The sequence below is a fragment of the Peromyscus maniculatus genome, chromosome 4 (genome assembly GCF_049852395.1).
Source record: "Peromyscus maniculatus bairdii isolate BWxNUB_F1_BW_parent chromosome 4, HU_Pman_BW_mat_3.1, whole genome shotgun sequence".
Classification (NCBI taxonomy): Eukaryota; Metazoa; Chordata; class Mammalia; order Rodentia; family Cricetidae; genus Peromyscus; species Peromyscus maniculatus.
The window spans coordinates 21,823,778-21,846,461 of record NC_134855.1 but is presented as its reverse complement, the minus strand read 5'-3'; the positions used below and the strand labels follow the sequence as shown (position 1 = coordinate 21,846,461).

At 35.4% G+C, this 22,684-nt stretch overlaps 1 long non-coding RNA gene and 1 pseudogene across 2 annotated transcripts in view; both read right to left on the bottom strand.

The window, feature by feature from the left end:
- Positions 1-22,684, bottom strand: part of LOC102925376 (sperm motility kinase X pseudogene) — a 754,818-nt pseudogene that overhangs the window by 341,269 nt on the left and 390,865 nt on the right. The window lies entirely within an intron of this gene.
- LOC143272687 (uncharacterized) lies at positions 1,862-16,660 on the bottom strand. Its single transcript, XR_013050303.1, has 4 exons — positions 16,454-16,660; positions 8,120-8,429; positions 4,126-4,309; positions 1,862-2,637 (listed from the first exon to the last, which is right to left on the bottom strand). It is a non-coding gene; the product is annotated as an uncharacterized LOC143272687 (long non-coding RNA).

Sequence of the window (22,684 nt, the reverse complement as noted above, 5' to 3'; positions counted from 1 at the left end):
GGCCTGAGCCCAAGCAGACCTGGGCTGGGGCTAGGGAGCCGGCTGCTCCGGCTAGGGAGCCGGCCCCAAGCAGTTTTTAATGGATTCTTGTCACGTTGGGCGCCAGATGTAGATGTAACCAATCGTATTATTAAAATAAGAAACACAGAGCCAAGGTAAAAGAGAAAAGCTGAGAGATCAGAGCTCAGAGATAAAATCTTACCTCCTGCAGTGCTCCTAGCTTCCCCGAGAGAGGGAGGTACTTCCTGTGTCCCTGTTTAAATAATCTTTCTGTTCTGCCTTCTCATTGGTTGTAAACCCAACCACATGACTGCCTCATCACTGCCTGTAAGTACCGCCCTCCAGGTCTTAAAGGCGTATGTCTCCAATACTGGCTGTATCCCTGAACACACAGAAATCTACCTAGCTCTTCTAACCACCACGCTCTTACTATGGCTCTAATAGCTCTGACCCCAGGGCAACTTTATTTATTAACATAAAATTAAAATAACATTTCAGTACAAATAAAATATCACCACATAAATTGAGATGGGAGTGTGGTGAGTAGGGCAGAGGAGGGAGTGGGGGGAGAGTTACAGAATGTTAAAGCCCATTGACAAAGACATATGGAAGCTTACTACTGTAGAAACTTTATATATATAAAGTGCCACTAAAACAGGGCACTCATACTCCTACTAGACAACAGAATTTAAAGAATAAAAAGCCATGTACCAGGAATGGTTTAATTCTTTTGGAGTTGTTCACTATTGAGGTCCCACAGACACCCCACACATCAAACAATACAGGCTATTGCAATTGTTCTTGGTTATTCTTCAGAACTTGACAGTAAGACCATACATTGAGGATACTACATATTTGAGTCATAGAATGAGATGAATTCAAGCTGGTACACATTTGGAAGCTTCACTGCTATTGGCAAGCTTTAATGGTGCTTGAAGGTGCTGTGCAATATACTGGAGAAGAAAAATATTATTTTATCATATACAAATGTGAACCATGGGAGCTACAACAAAGACAGGCCAACTGGTACAATGGTGGTGTGAACTTCATGGAAGTAAGCACTTTCTAATTAGATTGAAGTCCCACTCCATAAGATGAAACGCATACCTGGAATTGATATTAGGCAAGTAAGTTTTTATGCCCATCTGATTATAAAGGGACAATGTGTTCATCAGATACCTTTCTTCATAGAGCAGAGAATACTAGAGACTTCTTGATTCTTTCCTCTGAATTTGTCTGTAGTGCCCACCTTATGTTTTTTTTCTTAATTCCAAAAATAATTAAAGCACCAAGAATAAGAAAATGTGCATCTACTATGAGATCTACTTGTAGTTCCTGATTTAATTAGATGGTTAACATTGTGTAATATTAATTCTAATGTCCAAAATTTTAAAAAGATAAAATGTAATGATTTCTGTGAATCAACTGTATAAGCAAACTGAAAACACTTTCTGTGAAACAATTGAGTACAGATTATTGCATCTTCAAATGATTTAGAAAATCAATTATAATATAGCTTCAAATTTTATTTAATCAAATACATAGAGAACTAATGTTTAATCAAATATTTTGCAATATCATACAGAAGGAAACAGATGCAGTTTTCAATTCATAATTATAGATATTTCCAGTGTGAAGCCTCTCATTTTCATCTTTCAAAGTACATTTCAAGAATTTTTTCAGCCGGGCGGTGGTGGCGCACGCCTTTAATCCCAGCACTCGGGAGGCAGAGCCAGGCGGATCTCTGTGAGTTCGAGGCCAGCCTGGGCTACCAAGTGAGCTCCAGGAAAGGCGCAAAGCTACGCAGAGAAACCCTGTCTCGAAAAACCAAAAAAAAAAAAAAAAAAAAAAAAAAAAGAATTTTTTCTATATGTTCACAATACAAAGTGGCCTTATTAGTTGTGAATTGCTCTACATGAGCTGTCCACACTGTATAGAGATTTAATAACTAAGAAAGATTCATAAATCATCCACAGCATGAATACAATGTTCTGAAGTATTTTGGAATGATAGATCTCAATAGTCAGTTGTAGAACTGGTCTATATTTGTGCAAAACGTCTCAGCATTTTGGTATCTAAAGCAAAGTTCCGAGATCTCAACTCCTCACATAGGCTTCTAGTTTCTTCAACAATATTTCTTACTATATACAGAGAATTACAGAAAAGGTTACACTAATAAAGCCAGTACAGAAACAGACTGTGGTCATAAGGTATTATGAACAGTAAATTTCTTTTACCAAGGGTGGCTAGGTATGTAGGATGAGTCTTAGAATGTGACTGAATTGTGGGATTGAGCCAATTGCTCATCTTCACAGCAGTTCATCCTTAGACTGATCAGGTTTCTTGGGAATTTAACATTCTCATTTGATTTTGCTTCTTTTGATCTTTAGTTTCTAAGAAATATTTTCATGTATTGAATTAGTAGGAGTTATTTTCTAGTAGACAGAATCTTGCCTGATCATTTTATGAGTGGAGTCCATCACTGTGCTCTTGAACAAATTCCTGAGAGGATAGGCAACAGTGTGAAGCATAGCACAATCCCATGGTCTGTATTTGTTGTGATGACTGAGAGGCAGATAACAGTCGCGTGCTCACTGCAGATAGACTAGCAGAAAGAGTTTATGTTCGTCAGTTTACCTAGTGAGTAAGAAGTGAAAAATGAATGAGTTGATGAAGGACTTGATACTCCTCTTTACTTGCTAATCTGAAAGATTATTTATTCTGTAAAATTTTCTTTTACTTTCCATTAAATATTTATGTTTTCTTGTTTGTTTCCCATAGAATTTTAATATTCACTAGGCTATGAAAGAATTCACATTCTCAAATAACAAAATACAGTCAAACATAATTTTAATGTGCCAGTAACAACAAAATATAATAGGTATTTATTGTGATGCTCACATTTAATATGGTATAAAACAAATGAAATTTTGGCTGATCACATTTTAGTGATAATCTGTTGAATACTAGATGAGGAATAGTGCATTTGACAAATAACTCTGAATTGTGTTTAAGCATTTTTAATACCTTGGCCAATTAGCAGTTAAAATATCTTATACTATGTTTTATAGTAGCTTTTAAAGAAAAAAATAGACCTTAAAGACATCGAAGCTTCAGTATGAAATGGCTAGCCATGAATGAAGTGTCTTGCTTTTTCTCTTAATTTAAATGGACTGCTCAATAAAGTGGTGTTAAAAAGTCAGTTGTAAGTTTGGTGTAAGTACCAACTTTTTCAATTTTATAGTTATCTATAAACTTGTATTTAGCATAAGACTTTTTCCCAAAAGCAATAATTTTGGACTTTCTGTAATTAAATTTAAATTCTTATCTTCTAGAAATGATGGTAAGAAATTTCTCTGGCATGTGAAGGATCAGATCTTCAGGAGACTGTAGGGAGGGTCAGCAACAGTGGCTGTGAATCAAGCTCACATTCTCCAGGACAGGGTGCTAGCTACATATCTCAGAGAAGTAACTAAGGCTGTTGTTTCAGAATAACCAGCAAACGCTATATTTATTTTAAATTAAAATGATAGGTGAGTGGGGCATGTATATATTTGTGTCCATGACTGCAATGTTTCTGAGAGTTAATTTTTCTGTGCTTTCAAATTATAGTGAAATGCCATTAGTTAGCTGGTAATTCACACCTATTAATAGAATTGAGCATGTACAACATGACAACTGTAACAAAATATAAAATATACAATTCCAGCCTAGATAGTTAATTCAAATTACTGTTTATTCTGAGACAACAGGTAATCCCTAAGTCTGTAATGGTATATAACAGAGTTTCCTAGTTTTTTGTTGTTTAATGTTGCTTGGAGGTAAGACATAACAGTGAACTGAAAAAGGAACAGAAAAACATGATTGTTAAAATAATGGAATAAAATCACAAAGCAGTGCATTGAAAACAAGGCTCTTAGAACTTTCTTCTCATAAAGTATAACTTGTGGAATATGAGAAAATTAGTGCAGAATTAGCAAGTATGATGAACCTAGCATTCAAGTCAAGGGAAATGACACACACAGGAACAACAGTGAAGCAGATGTGGATCTCTAAGGTGACTCAGCCTTTCTTTTTATTATTATTTTTAGTCAAGAGGAAATGTCTATATTAAGTTACTCCTACCTCTCTGGAGATAAGAATATTATTTTGACTTTTGGTTGTCAAATTTCTTCAATCTTGTGTCTATTGTTCAGTTTAAATTAATCCCTGGATATGAGCTTTGGATTTATGATCCATGGTCCATTCTTCTTGGTCAGCCTCACTGAATTACTTTTGAATTGACAAGGTTAATAGAGTTTGGGACCACCTAGGTAGATTGAGGTAAAGATTAAATGCAAATTCTCTAATTAGGTATATGGAAGAAACAGACATGTCCAGAAGTCATGAAATAAGAACAACATACATTCCACAGGACACTGTTTCAAAGACATAAATATTTCTAATAGCAAGTTGTGTTCTCTAATCCTTACATGTCAGTATCTTCTGCTGCAAATGTTTTGTTTTGTTTCTAATTTTAAATTGTTTAAAAATTTTTATATACTATATTTTGATCATATTCTCTTTCCTCTACCCCTTTCTACCCAGCAAAAAGAATGATCTTTTTTCCTCTCAAAAACAAAGTCTATTGAGTCAATTTTGTGTTGGCCAACAACTTGTAATGAGAGCCTCAAATATTATATATATATTTAATATATATATTAATATATATAATATATAATATCTATATATAAATATTATATATATATAATTATTAAGGAATTCTATGGGGAAAACAGATTTACTGATACAAGATAAGAAAATCCAGTTGCAGAGTCTTTGGAAAGCTGGGGACTGATCACATGCTGCTTCACACTGCCTGATCAATTCTTCACCACCCAAGAAAGTGCGATCCCCTTTCTCCTCCCTTTTAAGCAGTCAGGTAGGCAGATAAGAAGCACCACCTCCCATTAGCTTGGATCAGCTGTTTCTGTGGAGCTCATGGAGTCTGGACTGACAGCTCGGGAGCCTGTACTGGACTGAACTAGGCCCTCTGAATGTGGGTGAAAATTGTGTGGCTTGATGTTTTTGTGGATCGCGGGCAATGGTATCAGGGTATACAAACTGGCTTTTTAGACCCCATGGTATGATGCCTTACTCAGCCTTGATGCAGGGGGGAGGCGCTACGTCTGTCCCCAACATGGTATGACAGCCTGTGTTGACTACCCAAGGGAGGCCTTACCCTCTTTGAAGAGGAGATGGGGATGGGAGTGGGGTAGGTGGGGGGAGCAGGAGAAGAAGAGGGAGGGGGAACAGGGGTTGGTATGTAAAATGAAAGAATAATTTTTTAATAAATAATTTTATAAAGAAGAAGAAGAAGGAGGAGGAGGAGGAGGAGGAGGAGGAGGAGGAGGAGGAGGAGGAGGAGGAGGAGAAGAAGAAGAAGAAGAAGAAGAAGAAGAAGAAGAAGAAGAAGAAGAAGAAGAAGAAGAAGAAGAAGAAGAAGAAGAACCTCTATCAGGCTAGATAGCCCAAGGTCATGGGTGGGGTGAATTCCCATTATAACTACTGCTGAGCATGAGGACTGTCCTGGTGTGATATATCTAGTGTCACGCCACTGAAGAAAATACGTTATACCTTTTTCCAGCAGCTATCAATTGCAAAAATCTTCTTGGTTAAGGGTGGGACTTTGTGACCACTTCTGCTTTTCTATGCTTGGATTCGGCTTGACTTGAACTTGAACAGGTCTTGTGTGTGCTCTCACAGTCTCATTTTTAATTGCATCAGTTTTGATTGTTTGAAGATTTTATTGTATAAGTTTAGATCAAACCGAATCCACATTCCCACTGTTCTAATTCCTTCTTTATCCCCTCTACACTTTTCTCTTCCCATTTCATATATTCTCCCTTTTAAAAGCCAACTGAGTTCCCTGTGTGTACATAGGTGTGAGACCATCTGCTTCACCACGGATAGCCTTTTCTTGGCCTGATTCTAGAAGAAACTGTTTTATTCTCTTCCCCATCAGCTATCAATTGCCAATAATTCCTGAGCCTATGGGTAGAACTTCACAAGGCTCTTCCCTGACATGCTGGAATATGACTGACCTGATCTTGTTCAGGTCTTATGTATGGAGTCACAGGTATTGTGTTTGCATTTGTGAGATGACCCCATCATGTTCAGCAGATACTGTTTCACTGTAGAGGACAACTACTTCTGCCTCTTTTTTTTTTTTTTTTCCCAGACAGGATTTCTCTGTGTAGCTTTGCGCCTTTCCTGGAACTCATTCTGTAGACCAGGCTGGCCTTGAACTCACAGAGATCTGCCTGGCTCTGCCTCCCAAGTGCTGGGATTAAAGGTGTGTGCCACCACCACCTGGCTACTTCTGCCTCTTATAAACTTCAATGCCACTTTGAGGATGAACCCTGAGCCTTACAGCGAGGGTCTTTGCTATCGATGCTTATATCTTTTTATAGACAAATATCTCTAGTTTTTTTTTGTTTGTTTGTTTAAAGAATTTACAGTGAAGCCATTTACACAATGGATTATATTTCACTTTACAGGTCAACAATAGCTAGATCATCTCATTTGTCAAATATGGTAACAACACATCCAAGAAAATTAGTTTATTTTCCCAGCTGCAGCAGAAATAGGAGGGTTGAGAGAATGATAATTTTTCCTAATTACAGCTCTAATATTAAAAGAACAATAAGTCATATATGTGTATGTATATTTATATAATGTGTAAAATGTGATTCTGTAAACATAATCAACCTGTTTTATGTATGTGTAACAGTTTGAAAACTGCATGTACCTCTTCAGTTAGAACCTCTTATAATGAAAAGATAATGGATTTAAGGGTCTATACTCTAAAAATAATTGATGTAGACTTGACTCCATTTCTGTTTTAAATTAGATTATATGGATTTCATTAAGGATGAAAATGAGGAAACTGCCTCAAGGACAATGTGTGCTAACTACGGTTTCAAAGTCTCCTAATGAATTGGGAGTACATTTTTCTTAATAAAACTATGTTAAGTAGTTAAAATATCTTCTTTCAAGGTTAAAGTTTCTCTTCTCCATTTAAAAATATGGAAACAAAAAAGGATAAAAGAAAAATGCAAATTGTTAAGTTTATAAGTAGGAACATTGGTTCTCTAAAAATATTCTGAGAAGTGTACACTCAATAATCACCCTTTATATTCCATTGGTTTTATTTAAGATATTCAAATAGATATAATAGCTAATAGAAGCTGAAAAATCACTGAATAAAATCAATGCCCAAAGTCTTATTGAGTTAACACATTGGCTGGAATTCAGTTTCCTTGCACTCAGAACAGTAATTATCCATGGTCCCTGCACCAGAATTGCCTACGCTGTATTTAAATCACAATGTGCTGGCTCTGAAAGATTCATTTTACTATGTAATCAAGAGTGAAAAATTAATGGTAAAGTGATGTTGTGACGTGAAAAGACTGGTTTGATTTCTACATTCACAATATGCTTGCCAGTGACTGTTTGATGGACCCAAGTAATGCTGGAAAGAGCTGCTTGGATTTATAAATATCAGCCAAAATAATGAAATAGTGGCTGTGTCAGGAATCAACCTCACCTGACTTCTCTATTACTTGAGGGAGAATGTAGAGTGACCTTCCTCACTAACATGATCTTGGAGCAATTATTGTAGTGCATCTCTCTCAAAAGGGCAAGATATGTGAAACCAATGCCCATCGATAAAAGCTTTTCCCATAAACTCACCCTATTAATTAAATCAAATGTAGCTTTTAAATGGATGAGACTTCAAAGATAAATTGTTCCTCAAGCTTACTATATTTATCAATGAAATAACATACAGCATAACAAAGAGAATTAAAGACCTTAAGAAGAGGCCTGACATCCACATTGAGGGGCCATTATGTGTTCCTTTCAATGTAACAGTAGATTTCATGAGAAACATTAAATAATCAAGCAAACAAAAACTTAACAGATTATATAAAAAGTATGAAATATGATGGCATGCCACGTCTAAGAATGAATTTACCGGAACTGAAACAGCTAACATTAAAAATGCTGAATAAAAGCAAACCACTTGAGACTGCTTTACAAAAAGAGAAATGTACATTTTGATATATTTAATACTTACAATTTATTTGCAGCATCTATGTACACACACAAAATATTGAAACATAAACAATCTAAGATATATTTCTGTTGTTCTAGAAGATAAACACAATTTCTTTTTCTCCTCCTCCCTCTCCTCCTCCTCTACCTCTTCCTCCTCCTTCTTCTTTTGTTTTTTAGGAGAGGGCTTCTCTGTGTAGCCCTGGGTGTCCTGCAACTTGCTCTGTAGATTAGGCTGGCCACTACCTCCAAGATCTGCTTGCTTCATTCCCCAGAGTGTTGGGATTAAAAAATGTACCACCACCATTAGACAAATGTTCCTTTTTTGTACACTGTTTAAAAAAAAGGCAATAAAAATGGTAAATGCATTACATTTAATTTTAAAATATCATTTAATCCAATGTATATTTATTATAAAATATCTGAATTGTATGTACAATAATTCTGGATATTCCTTGGAAATTTGGGATGAGTACCAAAACATTAGTATTGCTGATGCTGTTTTTAGTCATTAGTATGTGTCCTTCAATATCCATAGTCCAATATTAGCAGAGACAAATTCCCATGGTTCTACAGGATAGTATTTCACAAATACTGGTCTTCAGATAGATCCACTTATCCTGAAGACTAATAATAATTGAATTTAAAATAGGTAAATAAATATCCTACCTCTTCTAAAAATATTTTTCAGTAATTAGAAAGAGAAAGAGGTAGAGGGTGAAACAGATCACTATTGATACTCTGAATACTGAATACCAGCACTTCCATCATCTAGTAAGATCTTTAGAAAAATTAATATCTTCATAAAGTATTTCATGTTACTTTTCAAAATCAAAGATATATCTGTTGGTAAGTAAAGCTATTAATTTACCAAACAATCACATCCTTTGCTTTGTACATTATTATTAAGAGCCCTAAGATCTTTTCAGGTATTGAAGATTTGTGTGGAAAAACAAAGTAGTCTTGGGCTTAGACTGATGTTGAATCATCATTAGACTTTCCTTTTCAGCAGGAAGATGGCAGTAAGCAATCTCAGGTTTCTTTTGAAATGAAATATATTTATCTACCTAACTCTGGTTTGTTGAATAAAAGTATCCTTAGAGATATCAAAATGTGAATATAGCTGTCATAGTTCTTGACTTCATGAGGTTTATGATCTTTCAAATATTTCTATTAATTTTTGTCACCAACATTTAATTTCAAAAATCTTCTGAAATTACCTTAGCTAGTAGTATCAAACTCTCTCTATACAAATTACATACAATTGTCAGTTTTTTGTCTTCATAAACCCCACCCATATTTAGAATAACACAGTAATATAGGGCTGCTTGTCTTGCAGGGCTTTAGGAGGTTATTTAATAATATTGTGGTTTAATTCAGATATTGGAACTTTGAAAATAAAATTATGGACCTTGGAGCCTGGAGAAATGGCTCAGTGTGCACCTTTTGAACTTACATACATGTAAGCAAGAATAGCCATACATATAAAGTAGAAATCAACAAATCTTTAAAAATACAAGACTTTACTAAAATAAGACACTAGAAAGATCATTTCATTTTTCATTCTTGATGTTTTTATTTAGTTCTCAAGTTTGTTATTAATTATTTTAATGTACAGATATTTTTTTATTTTTTTTAAATTAATGTCATGCATGTATACAATGCACTTTGTTCAGATTTATCTCCCATTATTCTCTGTTCTCCCCCTGTAGCTCTTTTCGTTTCAACTAGGCCTTCTCCTGCTTTTGTGTGATTTTATGCATAACCTGGTTAGCATGATGAGAGTTGCCTTCATGAGTGTGAGCAGGGGAGTGTTTCCTGTCATTTGACCAACAACCCTAGGGAAAATTCCTCCCCTTCTCCTGGCAATTCATTAACTGCTAATAGCTTTTCAGAGAGGAACGGGACTCCAGGAACCCCCCTCCCACCCACAATAAAATGATGATTTACCCAGTGCTGTGCAGGGTTTCTATAGGTATGACAGGTGTAGGTTCATGATTGCAGGAGTCATATCATACCCAAGTGACAATGATTTGTCATCCTTTTTCTCGTCCTCTGGCTCTGACTTATTTCCAGTCTTGTAACATGAATCTTAAAGGGTGTTATTAATAAAGAACAAACCCAGAGCCTGGTATTGGGGTGATTGCTGGAAGTTCAGAGAAGCAGAACAAGGCACAGCCACCTCACCCAGTCAGTTCCTCAACTGATCCTGTTTCCTCAGACTAGAATCTTCTGAGTCCTCATCCAAATGGATCTCAGCTGAACTGCTGCTAACAGCCTAAAACCTTAACCAGGCTCTAGCTCCTCATCGTCACGCCTTAAATACCTTTCTGCTTCCTGTCTTGACTTCCTGGGATTAAAGGCTCTTGTTACCATACCTGACTGTTTCCAGCATGGCCCTGAACTCACAGAGATCCAGATGGATCTCAGCCTCTGGAATGCTAGGATTAAAGGTGTGTGAGCCACCATTATCTGGCCTCTATGTCTGTCAAGTGGCTGTTCTGTCCTCTGACCCCAGATAAGTTTATTAGGACGCACAGTATATTGGGGGACACAATATATCACCACACAGTCTCTCTTCAGTGATGTTCCCTGTGCCTTGGAGAGGTGTTATAGATAATCCATTTAAGATTGAGTACTCTATATTTACTTATCTGAACATTTGACCGGTCATGAGTCTTTTCATTAACTGCTACCCACTGCAGCAAAGATTCTCTGACCAAGGCTGACAAGAGCACCACTCTATGGGTATAAACATAAAAATTTATCTTGAAGGCTGTTAATTTTGTCAGAAAAACAACCAGATGTTTCCACCTAGGGTCTGTGACCCCCTCAGACATGGGCTTTCGATGTGGTTTATAGCATTAACTATCATCACCAGACGAAACAGCTATCCTCTGTGTTCCCATTTTACAATTAGAGCTAATAACCCTTAGGAAGGCTGAGATAGTGACTCTTTACGTCCCAGTTAGTAATTGCACATTGCATTCCAGACATCTGACTTTGTAGCCTTCACTTGCTATCACTCTCCATTCTCACTTGCTGACTGGACTTGCCTCGGTGCTTGAGTCTTCATTTTCTTCAATGTCTGTTCATCACAAAGGATAGCCAGCCTTTGAAAAGCTGTTATTTCTTTTCCTGACCAGCAATTTTCTTTGTATTGGCGCAGTCATCATTTTTATACAACTTCCCACTAATCGCTTCTTCTTTTATCTAAGCACCCTACATAAAATAACGAACTGCTTTGTCTATCAAATTGCTACTGAATTAATAATGCTGAAGCACCAGTTGGCATATGGCTCTTCTGTTTGACTGCTTACTAGTCTTAACTGGACTTTAGTGACTCTCCCAATTCCTTGTGTTCTGGGCTAGCTTTGTAATGAAATGCTTTACTAATCTTTAAATATACATTTTGATCCCCACCATGTGATTCTATTTCAGGAATTTTTCCTATGCATATCTTCTGAGAAATACTATTTAATAACTATATGCTTATTAAAACCAAGAAATTTTCCAAAGTTCTGATCAAGTATGGGTTCTTTGTTGCCATTTAGCTTTGACAAGAATCTGTACTTTATCATCATGATCAATTGTCATCAAGTATTTTCAAATTTGATTTGATATTATTTGTCCTTCTTGACAGTCAGTCTTATTTCTAAATGATAATATATAAATAGAATCATTACTTATTGTTTTTCTATATGTTTGTGAAACAGGAATACAAAGAGACCTTTTATTTAGTTTTGAAAAATGATCTTCAAATATTTATTCAGTAAGTATACTAGGCCTATAATTAATTGGAAAATCTGTATTAGAAAAATATATTTCCTCATCAAAGCTAACAAACTAAAAGTTGTGATGTGACATTGATTAGATTGTATTAAATTGTTATTGTCCCAACTAATGAGATTATTACCTCATGGTCAAGTGACTCCTCATTTGAGAGAAAGCAGTGAGGTAAAATGTGGAGCAATAGGAATCTACTCTCAACCCCTGAGAGGCAAGAAAGAGCTACATTAATGATCCAGATATGTTTGGGAGTCACTTTTACTGCCTTAACCAACCATTTAAAAAGGATAATTTCTCATGCCTGGCAATGGAGTTTTTGTTAGTCTGTAGTTCTTTGGGGAGCATTGTAAGTCCATGTAGCATAACTTCTTTTAATATGTATATACCTACATTCAGACATACATATAAACATATAAATGTATTGTGTATAATTTTAGATTAGTATAAAAGAATATGATTCTTTGAGGCTTTATCAAACAACATTAGTGCTATGATTTCCTTCTTCCCTCCTTCTGTCTTGATTTCAGGCTCTCTTCCTCAGTTTGAGCCAGCTCCCCATTATTCAGTTTCCCAATTCATATCAGCTATATCTTGATATTCCCCTCCAGGCTCCTTGCCCAAATTATGATCGCTTACAGGTTCCTGTTTTCTGTGGTTACTTCATGTTGTATATTCATAACTGAGGATTTGGAGCTCCAAAATAGATGAGAGAGAATGTACAGCATTTGTATTTCTGTGTCTGAGTTACCTTACCCAATATACTTTCTTGGGGGTATATCCATTTTCCTTCAAATTTCATTTTTTTTTGGCTGATGAATAGTATTCCATTGTGTGTATCCACAACATTTTCATTATCAGTTCACCTGTTGGGGACACTTATGTTGTTTCCATTTCCTTGCTATTTGGCTAGGGAGGTTATGACCATTGCTGGGCAACAGGATGCCCAGTCCTTTAGTCATATGCCAAGGAGTAGTATAGTTGGGTAATATGATAGATTGCTTTTAACTCAGATGATTTGAGCTAGATCTGACCTGATAGCCTCTTCCCTGTGATCTAGCTTTCACAGTTCCTGAAAACAATATGCAAGCTGCCAAGGGAGTGAAGCAATTAAAGTCTCTTACACAGTTGCAAAGCCTATGAATCACAACAATTACCAGCATGGCAAGATATGCATAAATGTGCTGTAAGTGGCACTTACAGATCCGTCTAATTGGACTTAAGGCCCACTCAAGAGGAGAGAAATCAAGCTTGGTACTGTAAACTTAGCCAGCTTCCTGGGGCTAGTGAGGTCATCGGCATTAGAAAAGAATCTATTACTGCCACTTCGCTACACAAGCATAATTCCTAATTACATTCTAGTATTCTCCTGATGCCAAAAGATAAGTGTAGCCATCACCTGACATCAAAGAAACCTCTCTTTACATCAAAAGAAGAATATATATATATATATATATATATATATATATATACATTTTTATATATGTATATAAAAAACAGAACTGGACACAACACAGAAATCAATGGATAGTGGGAAACCCAGCCCCAACAGATAAGTACACATCACAGCTCCTCCATCTATGGTTCAGAGAAAAACACAAAGAATGAGATAGACAGATTTCAAGAGCCGGAGGACTAGGAAGTCAGTTGTGGAACAGTATTTCCTAGAAATAGCATCATACATAAGATAGGATCAAAGATATTATCAGTGGACCCTTTATTCTGAAGGCAGAAGTTTTAACAGGTTCTGATCCCTAGACCAGGAGTGGCAGGAAATAAATGGCTTCTGGGAGGAGAATTAGCCTCTCTCAGCGATGAGTCTCCTTACTGGTTGATGAGTGCAGAGTAGTCAACCTTGAAGCCATATAGACACCAAAAAAACATACTTTAGCAGAGCTCATTTATATATATTTGCATATACACATGGTATATACATAATACATGTTATGTATTTGTATATGTATATAACAGTAATACTCAAATAAAAGGAGGCTAACATCTTGAGAGTTGAAAGAGACATGGGAAGGGCTCAAGGGAGGATAGCTTGGAATGGCTGGATGGAGGGAAAAAAAGGAAGGAAAATTAGATAATTATATTTCAATTAAAACGTATTTTAAAAAGTGGAACAAATTTCTGAGGCCAACCCTTGTCTTTAAATAATAGATGCACTAGTACCTAGGAGAACGGTGTTTAGAAAGACATTTATCTTTTCTACATATAACCTTCCCTGTCTGCAAAAGAAACGTAATAAAACAGCCTGCCACATGAAGTTCTTGGGAGGAAGAAAGTAATTTGCCTAAAATAAAAATAAAAATTATCTTGCTAAGTAAAATAGTGATGTGTGTATCAATATATACTGAGATATATTATGATTTTATATACAAACATATAAACAAATATGAGGGGATGGGAATTTTAAACTTTGCAGAGCACTCCTCAGCAGTGGAGTTATGGTTGTTGAGATGTACAGAGTATTGTCATATTTAGGTCCTAGGCACATGTATATTGAGTGCACACACACACATATTTGTGCATATGTGACAATAATAATGACAGAAGAATTGGTCATAAATTCAAAAAGGAATGTGTGGAACATAGCATATTTTAGAAGAATGGAAATGATTTCAATACAGTACTCATATATGAAATTCTCAAAAATTAAATTAAATAAACAAACATGATAATGTAAAAATAACTAAATAAAATTTATATGCAATCAAAAATAATTAAATAACAGGCATATCATTGGGGCTATTAACTACTAGTTTTACATTACAAAAAGTGAAAACAAATACACATTTTTAAAATGATGTTCTCCCGTTAACAAGTAATTCTATATGGAGAAACTGGCAGAGAAGTGTACCTCCAGCCAGGAGAATCAGTGAAGGGTGATCTAGCAGCATGTGAACTTGATGGCTAGGTAGATCACTCACTTGCATTGTGTTCAAAGGTGCAGGTTTAAGACAGCCTATAGTTTGTAGAAGTTATTTGCCATTCATGCCTTACAAAGATTTAGACCTAGACTTTTTTATTGTTTGCAAATTATAAGTATTCATTAGAAACACTAAGCCCAACGTAGACCTTCAATGTGCTTTAAATAAACAAATTAGGCATCATGCTGAAAATTACTGGAAACAGGAACATTAGCAATTATCTCTATATAAGTCACAGATTTTCATCTGCAAGATAATTATCATTGTTAATAATGATTTTGCACTATGTCAACTTTATCAAATGGAAAAATATTTACAGTTAAATACAAGTAGAGCAAGAACATTTTATTCTCAAAGCAACAGTGTTCTTAAATGGAAATCTACGTAAATGAAATAATTAATGGTGAAAGTCCAGCCTTAAGAGTAATGACATTTTATTTACCAAAATATATTACAGAAGAGGTTGAATTAGGAATTCATTGTACATTCATCGGTAGCATTTTAAATGCGATTTACCAGAAACAGGAGTGATGAAAGCATATGTGAATACTATAACACTATTTTGTAGAATATTTTAACTTGCTTCCCACTTTCTGTTCATCAGAAATTTTACTCATCATCATTAGGGCTGAATGAATCAATTTTGTTGATTAGAACTGTAACCTTCACTAAGACTCTGACCTAGAATTTTTTCCTGAAGAAAGCCAAAATTCAAATTAATTATAGGCACAAGCTTCTTTTGTTTAAGTTTTTAATACTATGTGGAGGAAAGAATGAAACTGCTAAATTAAGGTTCTGTCTTCCTATGTCTTATAATGCAAGTTCCCAAGTCTTTGATCACAATTCTTTCTGTCTGCTAGAGAACTGAGATAGTCCTCTTGCTTTTAGTTTTTTTACAGAAATAACACTTCCATTAGTAGCTCAGAATTGAATATATTAATTAGTTTGGTCTGTAGAATATTTTATGATAAGTTTGATAGAAATGTGAGAAAATTTACTACTTCTTATGATTGTTCCCTCTAGGTAGGAGAAGTAAATGAGACCTGAATGTTATTTCCTTATTTATTGGTGTCAATCACAAGATTCCCAATTTTCTCTGCATGATTACAATAATAAACATTATCTTACACAGATCTAGACAACTAAAACAAGCATTTCTAAGTATTGTACCATGATTTCTTTTAGCTTATGAAACTTTCATTATATTTTTGTTCTTAATTTGGCAAATTTTTAGAGATTTAAAAGTTCCTCATAATCTCTTTCTCTGTAGTATGTACATTGCAAGACATTGCCTAAGCTGGCATGCTAAACTGTCATCATTGTGTCTATTAGATTTTTTCCTTAGAGTCATCAGATGGTCTGCCCATCCAAACATTTATATGCAGTAGATTTTTATCTCAATGATTTATGAGACCACTTTCACTTAGCAAAGTAAATCATTGATATGAATTACTTAAAAAGGTATCAAAAAGATCCAATGTATGTATTACTTGTAATAGATTAAGTATTATTCCATCTCTAAAGAGATAGTGCATTAAGAAGATAACCATAAGCCTCTGAGGGACAGGAATCAACATTTGGTATGTTAGGCCTCTGCTCTCTCAGTTCCACCAATCATTTATGAACCTATTACGTACTTTTAGATAAGTGCCTTTGGAACCTTCAGATCTTTCTGTGCCAACTTTGGCTTTTGTTTCTTTGTTTGCTATTTTTGTTGTTGCTATTCTGAGACCGAACCTGTTCATGCAAGCAGACTAGTAATTCCGTCATGATCTGTCTGAGCCAACTGAGCTCTGAGATTCCGGGTGTGCCATCATACCAGGCTTCTATGACATCTTGACATGGCTTCCATAATTTGTTGGAGACTAAAAGGGATAAAATAAACTCAATTAGACAAACACTGCATATTGATCTTTAGCAGTCACTTTTAGATTTACAGTGCATACTCTGCTTACTTTGAATTTTCACAATTTCCTTCTCTTGCGATAAATTTTAATCAGATACTTTGTGGGGAGTTACTCTCCTCTGAAACCTTCCAAAGTGTCATTGTTGCCAAGGAAACCACTCCCTTATTATCTGTGCGTTCACACTGCCTCACTGTCTGGCTCATTTTTCTCCTTTATCTTGCTCAGTCCATGATTCAACTGGAAGCTTGTCATCCAGGAGTTAGAACAAAACAAATCTTTCTCTCTCCTTCAAGTATACTGCTCATTTAAACAGTGCAGAACGCAAGCTTCAATGGGGTTTATTAGACATTCAGTCTTTTGTATTTTATGTAAAAAAGATAAACCAGAAATGAGAATCCTGACTTGTTTTCTACCTTGCTACACTGGATGAGCTGAAGTGTGTCTGAAGCCATTCTTTTGATCTGTTAGGTATATACAAGTTCTGTAAAAATCTGAAACATGTGGTTTGAATACTGTTAGTGTGGCCTCTTTGCATATGTAGTATCAAAAGAAAACTGGCAATGGAAACAGAAACATAAAAGGAAATGCTGAAAGGGTGGGTTGCCTTCGAGTAATGCCTAAGTATTCATCTGTTCACATTCTCATTCTTTCTTACTCCTGGAAGTATGCCTCTGACAGAATACCTCATTTCCAACCCTCTTATCACTTACTCATTTCACATTGTGTATATGCTAAGTGTATGCTTTGCACTCTCTATATATTGCATGCATATATTTAAATTACTTGTATGGATTTTAATCAAGGAAAACAATATTCAGTAATCTTTTGATAGCCTCAACATATTAACTGTTGAATAAGCAGAATTGTACAGACATGGATTGATTGGCCAGCATATTAATTTTACTTATTGAGGATAATGACATAATCAAAATTTGACTTTTGATATGAAAAATGTGGTAAGAATAGATTCATGATATATATGTATGCACACACACATGTGTATGTAACCTCACCACATAATTACATTATACATATACAAATATGCAGGACTTTTTCTATAAAGAATTTGACATTTTTATTGAAATGAAGTTTAATTTACAAGGTTCTCACGCATTGAGATGGTTTTTCTTGTGCAAAAACTCAGTTAACTGGGATAATGAAGAATTGCTTGAAGATATACAATATCCAATGGTTAATTATTTCTTTTCTTTTCTTTTTTTTTGATTAGTAAAATTTATTTTTTTAGCACAAAGCATAAAAACATATATTAGTGGAATACTTTGATGTATTGATACATGTATTTAGAAATATTTAGAAATATTTCAATCATATTAAATCTATTTCCTCAAAAAATTCGTCATGTTTTTATGATGAAAACACAAAATACTTTTTCCTTTGTTTTTAAAATACCACTGCATAAGCAAGACAGATGTGTAGCTTGATCTGTTTAGGGGGCCCCCTGGCAGTAGGATCAGGTTCGTTCCTGTTGCATGAGCTGGCTTTTTGGAGCCCACTGCTTGTGGTGGGATACTTTGCACAGCCTTGATGCAGTGGGAGGGGTTTGGACCTGCCTCAACTGAATGTACCAGGCTTTGCTGCCTCCCCATGGGAGGCCTTACCTTGTCAGAGGAAGGAATGGGTAGGATGGGGTAGGTTAGGGACAGAAGGCTGTGAGGATGAGGAGGAAAGAGATGGGTATCTGTGGTTGGTATGTAAAATAAATTAAAAAATTCTTAATAAAAATGCATCATATATAACTGTTATCTCTATTCATCCCATTGTATAACACCAAACCATAACTTCTTACTCTGGTAAATAATATCTGAGCTCCCTTTATTCATGATGCCCTATCATATCCACTTCTTACTCTTTCCCACCTTTGGGAACCACTATTCTATCCTTGACTTCTAGAGGACTAACATTTGTATTTTGCCTATGAGTAAGACAAATCAGAACTTTTTTTTAGCCTTATTTCATTTGAGATACTGCTCTTCAGTTTCCTTGATGCTGTGAATGATAGGAGTGTTTTAAAGTCTTCCACTAAATAGATTCGTGTTCTTATTTCATTTCTTTTGAGTAACCAACCACCAAGTAGTGGATTCCTAAACTTATGATAATTTTAGTTGTAATTTTTTGAGAACACTTCATTTTGAAAAACTCATAGTGGTTGTAATAATTTAAATTCCCAGCAACCTTGACCAGGTATTTGCTTTACTTCACATTGCAAGCTTTTATCTTTTTTGAAAAATCACCATTCTTTTTAAATGAGGTGGTATCTCATGGATTTTATTTGACTTTCCCTGATGATGAGTGATACTGAATATGTTATCATTTACCTTTGTCTGGTCATGTCTTCTTTAGAAAAATATCCTTCTAATATGTTATCAAATTAATTGCTAAATACTAACAAACTAACTCTATCTGCATATCAAAAAGATTATTACTGTTATCCCAGACTTGCAAGTGTGTTCACTGTTTGCAAATGGAATCAACATACATACAGCTCCCACAAAATGGACCAAAAATCCTAAATAATTCAGTGGAGACATACATAGAACTCAATAAGAGACTCCAATGTCTCTGCATGATGAAAAGTGTAAACAAATTTGGTATAGAAATGAAGACATGTCAACATAAAGACATATCAACAAGGCCATGAATATTATTCCAAAAACTAATATACTGAATGGGGAAAAATGTAATATAAGGGTCAGCAAGGTTGCTCAGCAGGTAGACTTTTAGCTGTTGATTTTCCTCTCTTCCTTTCTTGTTTGGTGTCTCTGTTTTTCTTTGTTTGTTTTGTTGAATGTTTGTTTATTGTGCTCTCCTTTTCCCCAAATCCTTGTCTTTATTTTGTCAAACTTTGCTATTAATTTCAATCTCTGTCTTATTTATTCTTTCTCTACTCTTTGTTATTCCATTCCTTCTCTTAATCTGAGATTTCATTTGTTCTTATTTTTCAATTTCTTTGTGATACAGCAAAATGCTGCTTGTGATTTTCCCCCTTTCGCTGTGGGCACTCGTTGCACTCAATACTCTTTCTGCTGCATGCAGTATTTGGTTTATTATATCCATTACTACAATTGCTTGAAGAAATTCTTAAATTTCCTTTTTCATTTATTTGATGTGTTGTTTTAGAGAAAACTATTTGGTTTCTATATTTGTATGCTGTATGATAAAGTTCTTTGATTCCCTTGCATTATATACTTTCTGAAGTTTTATTGTTATTTGTTTCTAATTCTACTGCCTTGCCATTTGTAAAGGATTCTCATTATTTTAAATCTTTTAAAAAATGAACTTTTCTTGGTATTTTACTACATGATATCATGGGAGGTCTACTCTGACCTCAGGTTAAGAATGTGTATTGAACCACAGTGGAATAGAATATTATATAGAGTTCCAGTGGACCTGTAATGGAATGCAATCTTTTTATTTCTTTGTTAATTGTCTTCATGTCTTGTGTTCATTGCTGAAATTAGGGTACTAAACTTCCCTACTGTAACTAAATTGCAGTCTATCTTTCCCTTTAAGGCCATCAATGTTTGATTTGCATATTGTGGCTCTGGTACAGAGAACAATACTGATTTTGATTAAAATCCATTTTGTATGATATAACTACTACCATTCCTGGTTTCATTTAGTTTACAGTAATGTGTAATCTCTTATTTTATCCTTTCACTTTCAATATAGGAGTATTTTTGAAGATGCAGTTTTTCTGATAAATAATGTATAGTTAGACATCTTTATCCGCACTCTCTCTCTCTAAGAAGACTTTTGGGTCAGTTTCAGCTCAGCTCACTCTGGGCCCTGCATGAAGTATGTAGCTTGCCAATGTTGGGGGTTAGGAGAACAATAGAGGGGGAAATAGGATATTAGTGATCTGACCCAGGAAATGGGAAAACAAATTGGGGAAGTTCTAATTATGGAAAAAGGTAAATACAGAAGAAAGAGAAAGGAGGGGGAGAATAAAGCAAGGATGTCTAAAAAAAGGAAAAAGAAATCATACTGTAATCTCTCTACTCCAAAGCCCGACTACAGTACACACACACACACACACACACACACACACACACAAACACATAAGCACACAGACACAGACACAAACATGAACACAGACACACATATCCACTCATGCACACACACATATGCGCATGCACACAACACACACACACACACACACACACACACACACACACACACACAAACACACACACATTGTTTAAATGAAAATTTCCTATTTGGGCTAACAATGAGCCCTCCAGGAGCCTAGAGAATATAACAAAAAACCCAACACCAGGCATGAGAACATCTTTTTTGAGTTAGTGGTTGGTGTTGTCCAGGAGACTCTCAAACCATTACAATTATTGCTGTTTGCCTTGTTTGCTCCCCAGAGGTATTAAGGTAAATTCCTACTCCTGAAGACACCTATAAGGTGTATTATTATGATATTCCTTTGTCTTCCTTTGTAGTGAAGTTATTTGTTCAATAACATAATTTTATTAATCTTGATTTCTCTATTGCAGATTTTTGATTTGTTAGAATGAAGCCTTCAGAAATGTGTTTAGAGAGTTGGATAGTGACCCACACATATAATTCCAACATTAAAGAATTGCTCATTCAGGCCAGCCTGGAGTACAGGGTGAAGTTGGTTATGGTAAGAACCTATGTTGAAATAATGTCAGTTGAATGGGAATTAACACCTGCCACCAATTAATTCACAAGAAAGATACTAACAAAGCATCTTGAAGAAAAGAGAATGTTTTGAATGAATGGTTCTGGCAAAATTAAGTACGCCTGCTGTAAAATGAGTTAGACCCATGTCCCATAAGCCACAAATCAAGTCAAGGTGGATAAAAGCTCTCCAAGCTCTTGGCCAAACTTACAGTTTCTGATGCTTCATCTTACTTCTCATAATTTTCTCTCAGATGGCATATACTGCAATTATTATGTTTCATTTACTTCAGAGAGTTTTAGTTTTCCTACAAACAATCTGAATGATGTTTCTGTTGTGCTTAGAGTGTTAGTAAATTCTATGTTTATGTAGCTACACCTGTATCTAATCAATTGATATTATCCTTCCAGTGTTTTTTTTTTTTCATTAAGAATGATATTCTCCCAGTTTGAAGTCCATAGTTCAAAATATTTTATGGGAGAGGTCTAGTCAAGATATATTCTCCTAGCTTCAGTTTATTTTCTAATGGCTTGCCTCTTTGCTTTTGACGGCTTTTTTTTTTTTTTCCAGTGTGGCAAAAATGTCAGGACTTCGTTTTCCATCTTGTTGAATTTCTTTTGAGAACTATCTCTAAGTTGAATACAGTTGTTTATTTATCTCTAAAAACCCTGAATTCCTCTCCTTACCTTTTAGATTTGAGAGCTTGAGTATGAATGTATTATACATAGACTCATCCTCTTATTTGTTTTGGAACTTTGAACGAGTTCTCTACCCTCCCCCCTTTTATCTCAAGTCCATCTTGAATCCAAATAACACTAGTAATTGCTCTTGCTGTGCTGTATCAATGGTCGCCTTGAACACTTTTTGACTCTTCTAATCTCTTCTTGCATTGATGACTTCCTTCATCTCCCCCTGATATTTCTATGAGAATCTGTGCTTTTAAGAGACAGCAAAAATTCAGTGTTCCCAGCCTTAATACTTAGTACCAGTGCAAAGCCTGTGTTAACCTCTATGTCCTCCTTACACCCCTGCTATACTGCTTAAGGTGTATGCCATCTTGTTAAGACATCTCTTGGTCAACATGGTTAATACTAAGCAGAATCATGCTTGATTCTCAGTTACAAGGATCTGCCTAAACTCAAGATGAGCCCAGGTGTAGGCTACCACAGGCACTAATGGAGACTAAGACAGTGGTCCATCCGATTGTATCTCAGATCTTTGCCTGATTTGCGGAAGGACTAAAGAGTGGGTCTGTGAGCACTGTCCTGGTGTATGTGCTTTTCTTACAT